The 11,044-nt window shown below is 37.9% G+C and overlaps 1 pseudogene; it reads right to left on the bottom strand.

Annotated features, from left to right (window-relative positions):
• Positions 1 to 713: 713 nt before the first annotated feature.
• LOC138075847 (ATP-binding cassette sub-family F member 2 pseudogene) overlaps positions 714 to 11,044 on the bottom strand; it is a 28,293-nt pseudogene continuing 17,962 nt past the window's right edge.

Raw genomic sequence — 11,044 nt, 5'->3', positions numbered from 1 at the left:
AGAATTTTGTTAACTCCATCAACACAGAATATAGTAAATCATGTAGGTATAAATTTTGACATTAAAAAGTTTAAAATGAAAAGACAAGTAAATAGCTTCTTGATTTCCTGGATGTTATTTTAACATTGTCATATGTGCAGCTATAACTAAAATAGCTTTACATCAAAGCCATGATCTTTTATGAAAAGTTTAAAATTTATATAAAATATATTTACATTTTAATAAAATTCAAAAATGTTTTAAAAATTAATTTTAAAAAGTATACTCAATATGAAATTTTAGTTGGAAAAACAGATATCTCATTTAGAAAATGTATTTGAAGGTATATATTTGTTAAACAAAATTTTATATCTCACATGTTGGATGATAAGCTTTTGAATACAAGACCACTTTATCAAACATTTTCTGATTGGATTTTTTTCTTTTTTTTTTTTTTAGTCTTTTTTCCTTTTCTGGGAGATACTTTATAGATGTCACACATGTTTAAAAGTTACACCCTTAAATAATTATATTGCAGTCAGAACCAGCAAAAAGCTGGCAGGAAACATGGACAGATGTATCTGGAAGGACAGGAGATGGACAGGTACTGTCCAGCTGTAGATAAGATCAGAGTGTAGCTAAGGCTAATGATGGCAGGGGAGGGACTGGGAAATAGTATTTCAGCAATGTGGGAGTACAACCCCAGGAACCTGGCCTAGGGGGCCGGCAAGGGCTCACATGTTGTGGGTCCTCCTTGTGAGTTGCGGCTCCTTGCCCACCAGCTTGGACTTGAGTTTCTTCCTGTAGACCATGGTGTCTCTAGGCCACCTGATGATTGTCTATTTCTCACAGAACTGTAATTCTTGTGCAACTTGCTGAAGAAGTTTGAAACCATGACTGATCAGCAACACACAACCCTCAAAATCACTGATTCCATCTTCTAGGGCATTGATGGTATCAGTATCCAGGTTCATCCAAGAAGAGCATGTAGGGGTTCTGCCAGACCATACACCCTCAAGACTTCTGCCCATTGGATAGGTTCTGGACTGGGATGACCTGCTGTTTCCCAAGGAGACCAGTTGCACAATCATCTTCTTCATTTCTTCCTTCACCTTGCTCTCTGGATAGCATTCATCATGCACTCCAAAGGAAAAAGGTCTAAGTCTGCTTGCTCTTATAAATGCTGATGGTAATGTACTCTTTTGATGTTGAGAGTGTTTTCAGGTCATTCTGTCTGCAATTATTAGCTCTCCAGTGATCAGCTTCAGAAGAGCTGACGTCTCTGTTCCATTGGGCCCCACCAAAGTCATTCATGTGTCGTAACTGACACATAATTTTAGATTGTTGTAGATGCAAGTCCTGTCTTTTGTTTATTTGAAGTGACATTTGGCACAATGATAATGGGTGGAGGGATCATTCCACATGGTGAGAAATAAAATGACAGTGTCTTGTCACTCACAGCTCTCTCTGTCAGTCCTGATGTCATCATTTTCTGTAGCGTCTTCTCCTTGGTGTGGGTCTGCTAAATCAGCTTGGCATTACCATGACTGAACCAAACAGTATAGTTCTTCATGTATGCAATTGGATCCTGCTCCCTGTGAAACCTCTTCATCTGATTCTCTTTCACCTCCGGTCATGTCCTCACATACTGACCACAATTACCCGACAAGAAACTTTAGTTTCTTATTTCAAGTGTTAATGTTGTTGATATAGATATCATTCAGAAAGTCCTGGGAATGGGAGATGAGGACCTAGATGTGCTTAAAAGTCTTTAGTTCTTAAACACACACAAGCATCAAGGTTCAGGTAGTTGGTGGGCTCATCCAGGAGCAGCATGAAGCACTGAATAATTAAGAAGGAATTTGACTACAAAGAGTTTTTTTGTTTTGTTTTGTTTTTCTCATGTGTTCATCGTTGCCAATCACCTGACCCAGTGTAGTTCAACACAATCAGAAGGAAACCTCCCAGTTACTGGCTCCTGAAAAGAGTGGAAACTTTATCTAATGTTTTGAATGTTTCTTGTGTCTGCACAAAGGGCTGATTATTGTATGTATCACTTGAGTTGGACTGCTTGGGGAACTAGTAATGTAATTTGGATTAGACGTTGAAGACCAGTAACATGGGGCATTAGAGCAGCAGGGAGTATGAAGCTCTATAGGGAGGTGATGGAGGGAGCAAACAATGTTAGGTATAGTAACTCAATAGAAATGGAAGCCAAGTGCTACTGAGGGTGAGTATTTTGTTGTTCAGTGGCTAAGTCGTGATCAACTCTTTGCAACCCCATGGACCGCAGCACGCCAGGCTCCTCTATCCTTCACTATGCCACTGAGTTTGCTCAAACTCATGTCCATTGAGTTGGTGTTGCCATCCAACCATCTAATCCTTTATTGCCCAGTTCTTCTCCATCCCTCGATCTTTAGAATCATGGTCTTTTCCAATATGTCAGCTCTTGGTATCAGGTGGCCAAAGCATTGGAGCTTCAGCTTCAGCATCAGTCTTCCAATGAATATTCAGGGATGATTTCCTTTAACATTGACAAATTTGATCTCCTTGCTGTCCAATTGACTCTCAAGAGTATTGTCCAACACCACAGATCAAAAACATCAGTTCTTTGGTGCTCAACTTTGTGGCTCAACTCTCACACCCATATATGACTATTGGAAAAATTATACCTTTGAGTATACAGAACTTTGTTGGCAAAGTGATGTCTCTGTTTTGAACATGCTGTCTGGGTTTATCATGGCTTTTCTTGCAAGGAACAAGTATCTTTTAATATTGTGGCTACAGTCATGGTCACAGTGATTTTGGAACCCAAGAAAATAAAATCTGCCAGTGCTTCCACTTCTTCCCCATCTATTTGCCATGAAATAATAGCCAAATTCAAGGGATTAGATCTGATAGACAGAATGCCTGAAGAACTATGGATGGAGGCTTGTGACATTGTACAAGAGAAAGGGGTCAAGACCATTACCGAAAGAAGAAATGTAAAAAGTCAAAATGGTTATCTAAGGAGGCCTTGCAAATATCCATGAAAAGAATAAAAGTGAAAGGAGAAAAAGAAAAGGGAAGAAAACGGAAAGGAGAAAGGGAAAGATATACCCATTTAAATGCAGAGTTCCAAAGAATAGCAAGGAGAAATAAGGAAGCCTTCCTCAGTGATGAATGCAAAGAAATAGAGGAAAACAATAGAATGGAAAAGACTAGAGATCTCTTCAAAAAAATTAAAGATATCAAGGGAAATTTTCATGCAAAGATGAGCACAATAAGGGACAGAAATGGTATGGACCTAAGAGAAGCAGAAGATATTAAGAAGAGGTAGCAAGAATACACAAAGCACTATACAAAGACACTCTTCATGATTCAGATAATCATGATGGTGTGATCACTCACCTGGAGCCAGACATCCTGGAATACAAAGTCAAGTGGGCCTTAGGAACCATCACTATGAGCAAAGCTAGTGGAGGTAGTGGAATTCCAGTTGAGTTATTTCAAATGCTAAGAGATAATGCTGTGAAAGTGCTGCACTCAATATGCCAGCAAAGTTGGAAAACTCAGCAGTGGCCACAGGACTGGAAAAGGTCAGTTTTCATTTCAATCCCAAAGAAAGGAAATGCCAAAGAATACCCAAACTACTGCACAATTGCAGTCATCTCAAGCTAACAGATTAATTCTCAAAATACTCCAAGATGTGCTTGAACAATATGTGAACTGTGAACTTCCAGATGTTCAAGATGAATTTAGGAAAGGCAGAGGAACAAGATATCAGATTACCAACATCTGTCAGGTCATCAAAAAAAGCAAGAAAGTTCCAGAAAAACATCTACTTCTGCTTTATTGACTTTTCTAAAGCCTTTGACTGTGTGGATCACAACAAACTGTGGAAAATCCTGGAAGAGATGGGAATACCAGACCACCTGATCTGCCTCCTGAGAAAATCTGTATGCAGGTCAGGAAGCAATGGTTAGAAGTGGACATGGAGCAACAGACTGGTTCCAGATTAGGAAAGGGGCATGTCAAGGCTGTATATTGTCACCTTGCTTATTTAACTCATATGCAGAGTACAACATGAGAAATGCTGAACTGGATGAAACCAGCTGGAATCAAGATTGCTGGGAGAAATATCACTAACTTCAGATATGCAGACGACACCACCCTTATGGCAGAAAGTGAAAAAGAACTCCAAAATCACTGCAGGTGTTGGCTGCTCCATCAAATTAAAAGATGCTTGCTCCTTGAAAGAAAAGTTATGACCAAACTAGACAGCATATTATAAAGCAGAGACATTACTTTGCCAAAAAATGTTCGTCTAGTCAAGGTATGGTTTTTCCAATAGTCACATATGGATGTGAGAGTTGGATGATAAAGAAAGCTGAGCACCAAAGTATTGGTGCTTTTGAACTGTGGTGTTGGAGAAGACTCTTGAGAGTTCCCTGGACAGCAAGGAGATCCAACCAGTCCATCCTAAAGGAAATCAGTCCTGAATATTCATTGGAAGGACTGATGCTGAAGCTGGAACATTAAGGGAAGAACTTACTCATTTGAAAAGACCCTGATGATGGGAAAGACTGAAGGGAGGAGAAGAAGGGGATGAGAGAGGATGAGATGGTTGGATGGACATGAGTTTGAGTAAGCTCTGGGAGTTGGTGATGGACAGGGAGGCCTGGCAGTGCTGCAGTCCATGGGGACACAAAGAGTTGGACACTACTGAGGGACTGAACTGAATGGAACTGAAATGAACAGGGAAATTAAGGTAGTTAAAAGTAGCTGTATATGTTAGAATAAAAAGAGATGTCCACACTCAGGGAAGACACATGACTAGAAAAGTTTTGAGAAATAATTGAAACTCTAGCTGGGCTCATTGGTGAAGAGACTCACCCTGCAAAAAGATGGTTCCTAAAGACTAGGAGAAGAGCCTCTTTTTTATTATTATTAATATCATAAATCATGTGTGTACAAACAGGGGAAAATGAAACAACTAAAAAAGCAAAGTAAATCTCCACAGACTGATCTACAGAACATTTCTAAATTACTGAACAAAGTAACTAAAACTTCTGCCTAAATAATGTTCAGTGAGGGCACAGATTTATGTTTTTAGGCAACTAAACAAAATCAGGAAAATATTACATAAACCAAATGATAATATCAATAAATTTAAATTATCAATATATAAAAAGAACCAAATAGAAATTTTGATGCTGAAAGATACAATAAGTGAGTTGAAAAAAATCACTGAAGTTGCTCAAAGATAGACTTGACTAGGCATAAATTATTAGCAAACTTCAAGACAAATTATTTGAAATTATCAGCTCAGTTCAGTTCAGTTGCTCAGTCGTGTCTGATTCTTTGTGACCCCATGAACCGCAGCATGCCAGGCCTCCTTGTCCATCACCAACTGCTGGAGTCTACCCAAACCCATGTGCATTGAATCAGTGATGCCATCCAACTATCTCATCCTCTGTCATCCCCTTCTCCTCCTGCCCTCAATCTTTCCCAGTATCAGGATCTTTTCAAATGAATCAGCTCTTCGCATCAGGTGGCCAAAGTATTGGTTCAGCTTCAACATCAGTCCAAGCATGACTACTGGAAAAACCATGGCCTTGACTAGACGGACCATTGTTGATGAAGTAATGTCTCTGCTTTTTAATATGCTGTCTAGGTTGGTCATAACTTTTCTTCCAAGGAGCAAGTGTCTTCTAATTTCATGGCTGCAATCATCATCTGCAGTGATTTTGGAGCCCTCCAAAATAAAGTCAGCTACTGTTCCCACTGTTTCCCCATATATTTGCTGTGAAGTGATGGGACCAGATGCCATGATCTTAATTTTCTGAATGTTGAGCTTTAAGCCAACTTTTTCTCTCTCCTCTTTCACTTTCATCAAGAGGCTCTTTAGTTCTTCTTCGTGTTTTACGATAAGGATGGTGTCATCTGTATATCCAAGGTTATTGATATTTCTACCGTCAATCTTGATTCCAGCTTGTGCTTCCTCCAGCCCAGTATTTCTCATGATGTATGCTGCAAATAAGTAAAATAAGCAGGGTGACAATATACAGCCTTGATGTACTCCTTTTCCTATTTGGAACCAGTCTGTAATTCCATGTCCAGTTCTAACTGTTGGTTCCTGACCTGCATATAGGTTTCTCAAGAGGCAGGTCAGGTGGTCTGGTATGCCTATCTGTTTCAGAGTTTTCCACAGTTTATTGTGATCCACACAGTCAAAGGCTTTGGCATAGTCAATAAAGTAAAAATAGATGTTTTTCTGGAACTATATTGCTTTTTCCATGATCCAGCGGATGTTGGCAATTTGATCTCTGGTTCCTCTGCCTTTGCTAAAACCAACTTGAACATCTGGAAGTTCATGGTTCATGTATTGCTTAAGCCTGGCTTGGGGAATTTTGAGCATTACTTTACTAGCATGTGAGATGAGTGCATTTGCATGGTAGTTTGAACATTCTTTGGCATTGCCTTTTCTTGGGATTGGAATGAAAACTGATCTTTTCCAGTCCTGTGGCCACTGCTGAGTTTTCCAAATTTGCTGGCATATTGAGTGCAGCACTTTCACATTATCAACTCAAAGGAGCAAAAAAAAAAAAAAAAAAAAGAAAAATCAGAGAAGGAATACTCAAATAACTAAAATCAGAAATTAAAGATGAGCAATTACAGCCAATGCCATAGCAATAAAAAGTTGTAGGACATGATACTGTGAACAACTGTGTGGCAACAAAGTAGAAAAACTAAATGGATATATTTCTAAAAACACACAACTTACCAAGACTCAATTATGAAGAAATAGAATATCTGAGTAGACCTGTAACTTGTTAAAGATATTGAATCAGCAATCAAAAACCATCCAACAGAGAAAAGCACAGGACCAAATGCTTTATTGGTGAATTCTATCAATTAGAGAAATGTAACGATTCTTTTCAAACTCTTCAAAAAAGGTGAAAGGAGTAAACATTTTCAGTCTTATTCTGTAAAGCCAGCATTACCATCACACCAAAGCCAGACAAGGATATCATACAAAAATAAAACTACAGGTCAATATCCCTAATTAATATTAATATAAAATCTCAATAAAACATTGGCAGACTGAATTCAACAAAGCATTTAAAAGATTTTTTTTCCTAAAATGGAAGGATTTTTCAACATATGAAAATCTGTGAATGCACTGTTCCATACTAATAGGGTGAGGACAAAAATTATGTGGTCATCTTAACTGATACAGAAATACAGAAAAAAAAAAAAAAATTGACAAAACTCCATGTCTTTTCATGATAAAAACACTTAACAGCCAAGCATATGATGAAATTTCCTCAACATAGTAAACACTGTATATGAAGAGACAACAACTAACATCATATTCAGCAGTTAAAAATGAAAACTTTTCTTCTTAGAAATATTGTTAGAAAACATCACCGACTCCACATGAATTTGAACATCCGAGGGATGATGGAGGACAGAGGAGCCTGGCATGCTGCAGACCATGGAGTCACAAAGAGTCAGACATGACTTAGCAACTAAACAACAGCAGTGACACTTTAACTTGCCTTATTCCCAGCTCTCTACCCAACCCTGCAGAAGCTATAAAAATCAATAGTCCCACAACTGCAGTATAAACCAACAGCCTAGCAGCCACTGAAAGGTACAAAACAACATTAGTATGCCTCTAAAGCAAAATTCTTAGAGAATTATAATTATTTGACATCTCTGACAATTCCCCCAGAAATCCTCATTGCAAGGCTTATATGTATATGTCTTGATACAGAACTTTCTCTGTGTGAGCAATCTTTTCCTGAGGACATTTGTTAAAAATAAACAGTGTAACTATTTTTTCCCTGAAAAAGGAAAGTATGAGAACAATGTTTCATTAAATAAAAAGATGGGAATAAAGAGCTGGAATTTTTATTTAAACAAACAAAAAAGAACCTCTGGACTTGGAAAATAAAACAAATGTAAAATTCATGAGAGCAGTTCAACAGGAAATTTCAGCTGGCAGAAAGAATTATTTGTGAACTTAAAGACGGGTCAGTTGATATTAGAGTTTCCCAGGTGGTGCAGTGGTAAATAATCTGCCTGCCAATGCAGGAGACCCTATAAAGAACTCAAAACTCTATGATTAAAGGAGACTGATACAGTTTTAAAATTAGAAAATATTTGAGTCTTGCTTTTATCAAAAGAAAAATGATTGAGAACTTCAGAGACATCACTATAGATTTCTCTCTGGCCCTTAAGTGTATGCCTCTAATCTCAGAGCCAGCAATCATGAATCAAATCATTCTCTCAACTGGAATAGATATGACGTTCCTAGCTATAGCATTTTTTCTTTCTCTTCTACTACATCTGATTCACCTTAGCCAGGAAAAATTCTCTATTTTTAAGGACTTATGTGATCATACTGGACCCACCTGTCTAATCTAATCTCTACATTGAAGGCCCATAATCTTAATTATATCTGAAAAATTCTGTTTTCCACATAACATATTTAAAGATTCTAGATATTAGGACATAGACATGTTTGGAAAGGCTAGTTTCTTACTAGCCTTCCCAAACTATATGTAACTGTCCATACTCCTTCATGCATCACCTGTAACCCCATACTGTGAGTTCCAAGTGACTAATCAGGTAGCTGGACCTCTACCCAATCCTTTGCATGCTCTGTAGAATCAGACAGCAGCACTCTGATTGCCCCACTTGGCAGTGTTTTTGGAGTCTTATCAGGGAGTTGATCTTGTTTTCTCTGTCCATGGAGATAGTGAGTGTTATAATTCTACTGAGATAGTGTTTATGTGAGAGAAAAGCTTATGTTCTGTCTTCAATCTTGAGGAAGTTGCTGGTACTCCAATTTCCAAACCAAGGTAGTATCCATGAGGTCTGCTGCCAAGCTGTGCCTCAACTCCCACCCTGAAGCAAGGAAACTTAAGAAGGCAGTACTGAGATGAGCTAGTGACCATTCATAGTTACACCTCATCTACCATCATCACCTAGTGTCAAGGAGACCAGTCAAGGCAGTGAGAGTCCAAACTAATCAGAATTTTACTTTTCACACATACCTGGGGTCAGTGTGGCCCAGTAGAATAGATAAATCTCAACACCTATGAAGTAGCAATGATACTCAGTGAGGCATTGTGAGTTGGGACTCCTGGGCACTTCAGTGCCTTTCATGATAGAGTAGCAAAGCCCAGTGGCAAGCCCACCATCCACCTGCAATGAAGAAGACAGATTAAGGTGTTGCACAGTAGGACTTGTTTGCACTTGCTTCTCTGGCCCTCTATGTCAGCAGAAAACATGAGGTACTAAGCTAGAACTCTACCATGCACATTAAGGTAGTATCTGTCAATCATTCAATTCCCCTTTCTCTTAACTCTGTGAGGCCAGTGGAGAGGTAATCACACTCTCCAAGTTGGAGACAAGAAGATGGTGTGGGTCAGTGACCCACATTTCTCCGGATGGTGTTGATGGAGCCCAGTGGGAAGTTAAACATAAACACCTGAGCAGCTATAGTGGTATGCCTCAACAGGGGTACAACCAGCTTTAAAATTAGATTCCACAATTTTTAAAATGTAATTTATGTTTCTAGGATTCAAATAAAAAATTACTCTTCATATGAAGAATGAAAGAGAAAAATATCATTAACAGAAACCAACAGGGAGATGAATTTGATGTTGAAATTATTTATCAAATCTTTTAAAACAATCATTATAAAAAAAATTCCAACATGCAATTAAAAATTCTCTTCAAACAAATGAAAAAACAAAAACAAAAACAAAAAAAAACTCAGTAAAGAAATATATGTCAAAAGTGCCAAATAGAAATTATAAAATTGAAGAGTACAAGAAAAACAAAGTTGCTTGATCAAGTTAATAGGAGGGTTGAGATGACAAAGGGTAGAAGTAAAAAATTTGAGGACAGTCCAATAGAATTTACCTAATCTGAACAATCTCCATGAACAGAGGAAACTGGTGGGCTACAGTCCATGAGGTCACAAAGAGTTAGACACGACTGAGCAACTAAGCACAATCTGAAAAATAGAGAAAAAGCTGACTGAAATAACAGTTTGAGGAAACAGTTGGACAAAAGTAGATAGCTCATTTTTTATATCATGGAAACTTAGAGGAAGAGGAGAAAGGAGAATTTAAAAAAATATAAAAGACATAATGACAGAAAACTTTCCAAATTTGATGAAAGCTATAAAACCATAGGATCAAGATACTGAGCAAAATAGGAGACCTAAAGAAATCCACACCAAAATACATCATAATTAGAATTCTGAAAATTAAGTAAAAAACTATGGAAAGAACCTAGTGTCACATGACATATTACCTTAAAGGGAACAACCATATTGAATAACAATGGATTTCTTATCTGAAAACATGGAAGTCTGAAGAAAATGACACAGCATTTTTCAAGTGTTAGAAGAAAAGAATTGCCAGTTGCAAATTCTATATTTAGCTAAAATATCTTCAGGAATCAAAGGAATATAAAGACATTCTCAGACAAAGGAAAACCAAGAGAACATGCTGCTAGTAAACATAATCTTAAATAATAGTTAAAGGAAGATCTCAAAATGATATATAGGAAAGGACTTGAAACTTCAGAAAGAATTAAAAGGGACTTCTGGTCTGGACAATATGGTATAGGCCAGTTTTTTCTACTTCTTTCTCACTCTTTAAACTATATAATACTCTTAAATAATGTGGGAGACAATCAAAGAAGGATGCTGACAGGAGGTAAGAGGAAGGAAGACTGATGTGAGAATATACTACTGGAGGAGAATCAAAGTGGGAGGATATCTGAAGTTCCATATACCCTCAATTTTGGCATTCCTGTCTCAGATTAGCAGCGAAAGACACCCAGGTAGGTGTCAGGATTTTCTCTGCCAAGATTCAGCAAGCCTGGATTCACTGGTAAGGGCAATCAATTACAAACTCTGATAACAAAAGCCAAGAGAGGAGCACTTTTTTCTCTTTGTGGTCAGAACCCTCCATTTCTGTACTAAGATGCTGAAGTGACTGGAGAAGGAAACACGCAGTGGGGATCCTAACCTACTGATAATAAATGCTTACCCCAG

Source organism: Capricornis sumatraensis, chromosome 1, assembly GCF_032405125.1.
Source record: "Capricornis sumatraensis isolate serow.1 chromosome 1, serow.2, whole genome shotgun sequence".
Lineage (NCBI taxonomy): Eukaryota > Metazoa > Chordata > Mammalia > Artiodactyla > Bovidae > Capricornis > Capricornis sumatraensis.
This window is presented reverse-complemented; position numbering and strand designations above follow the sequence as displayed.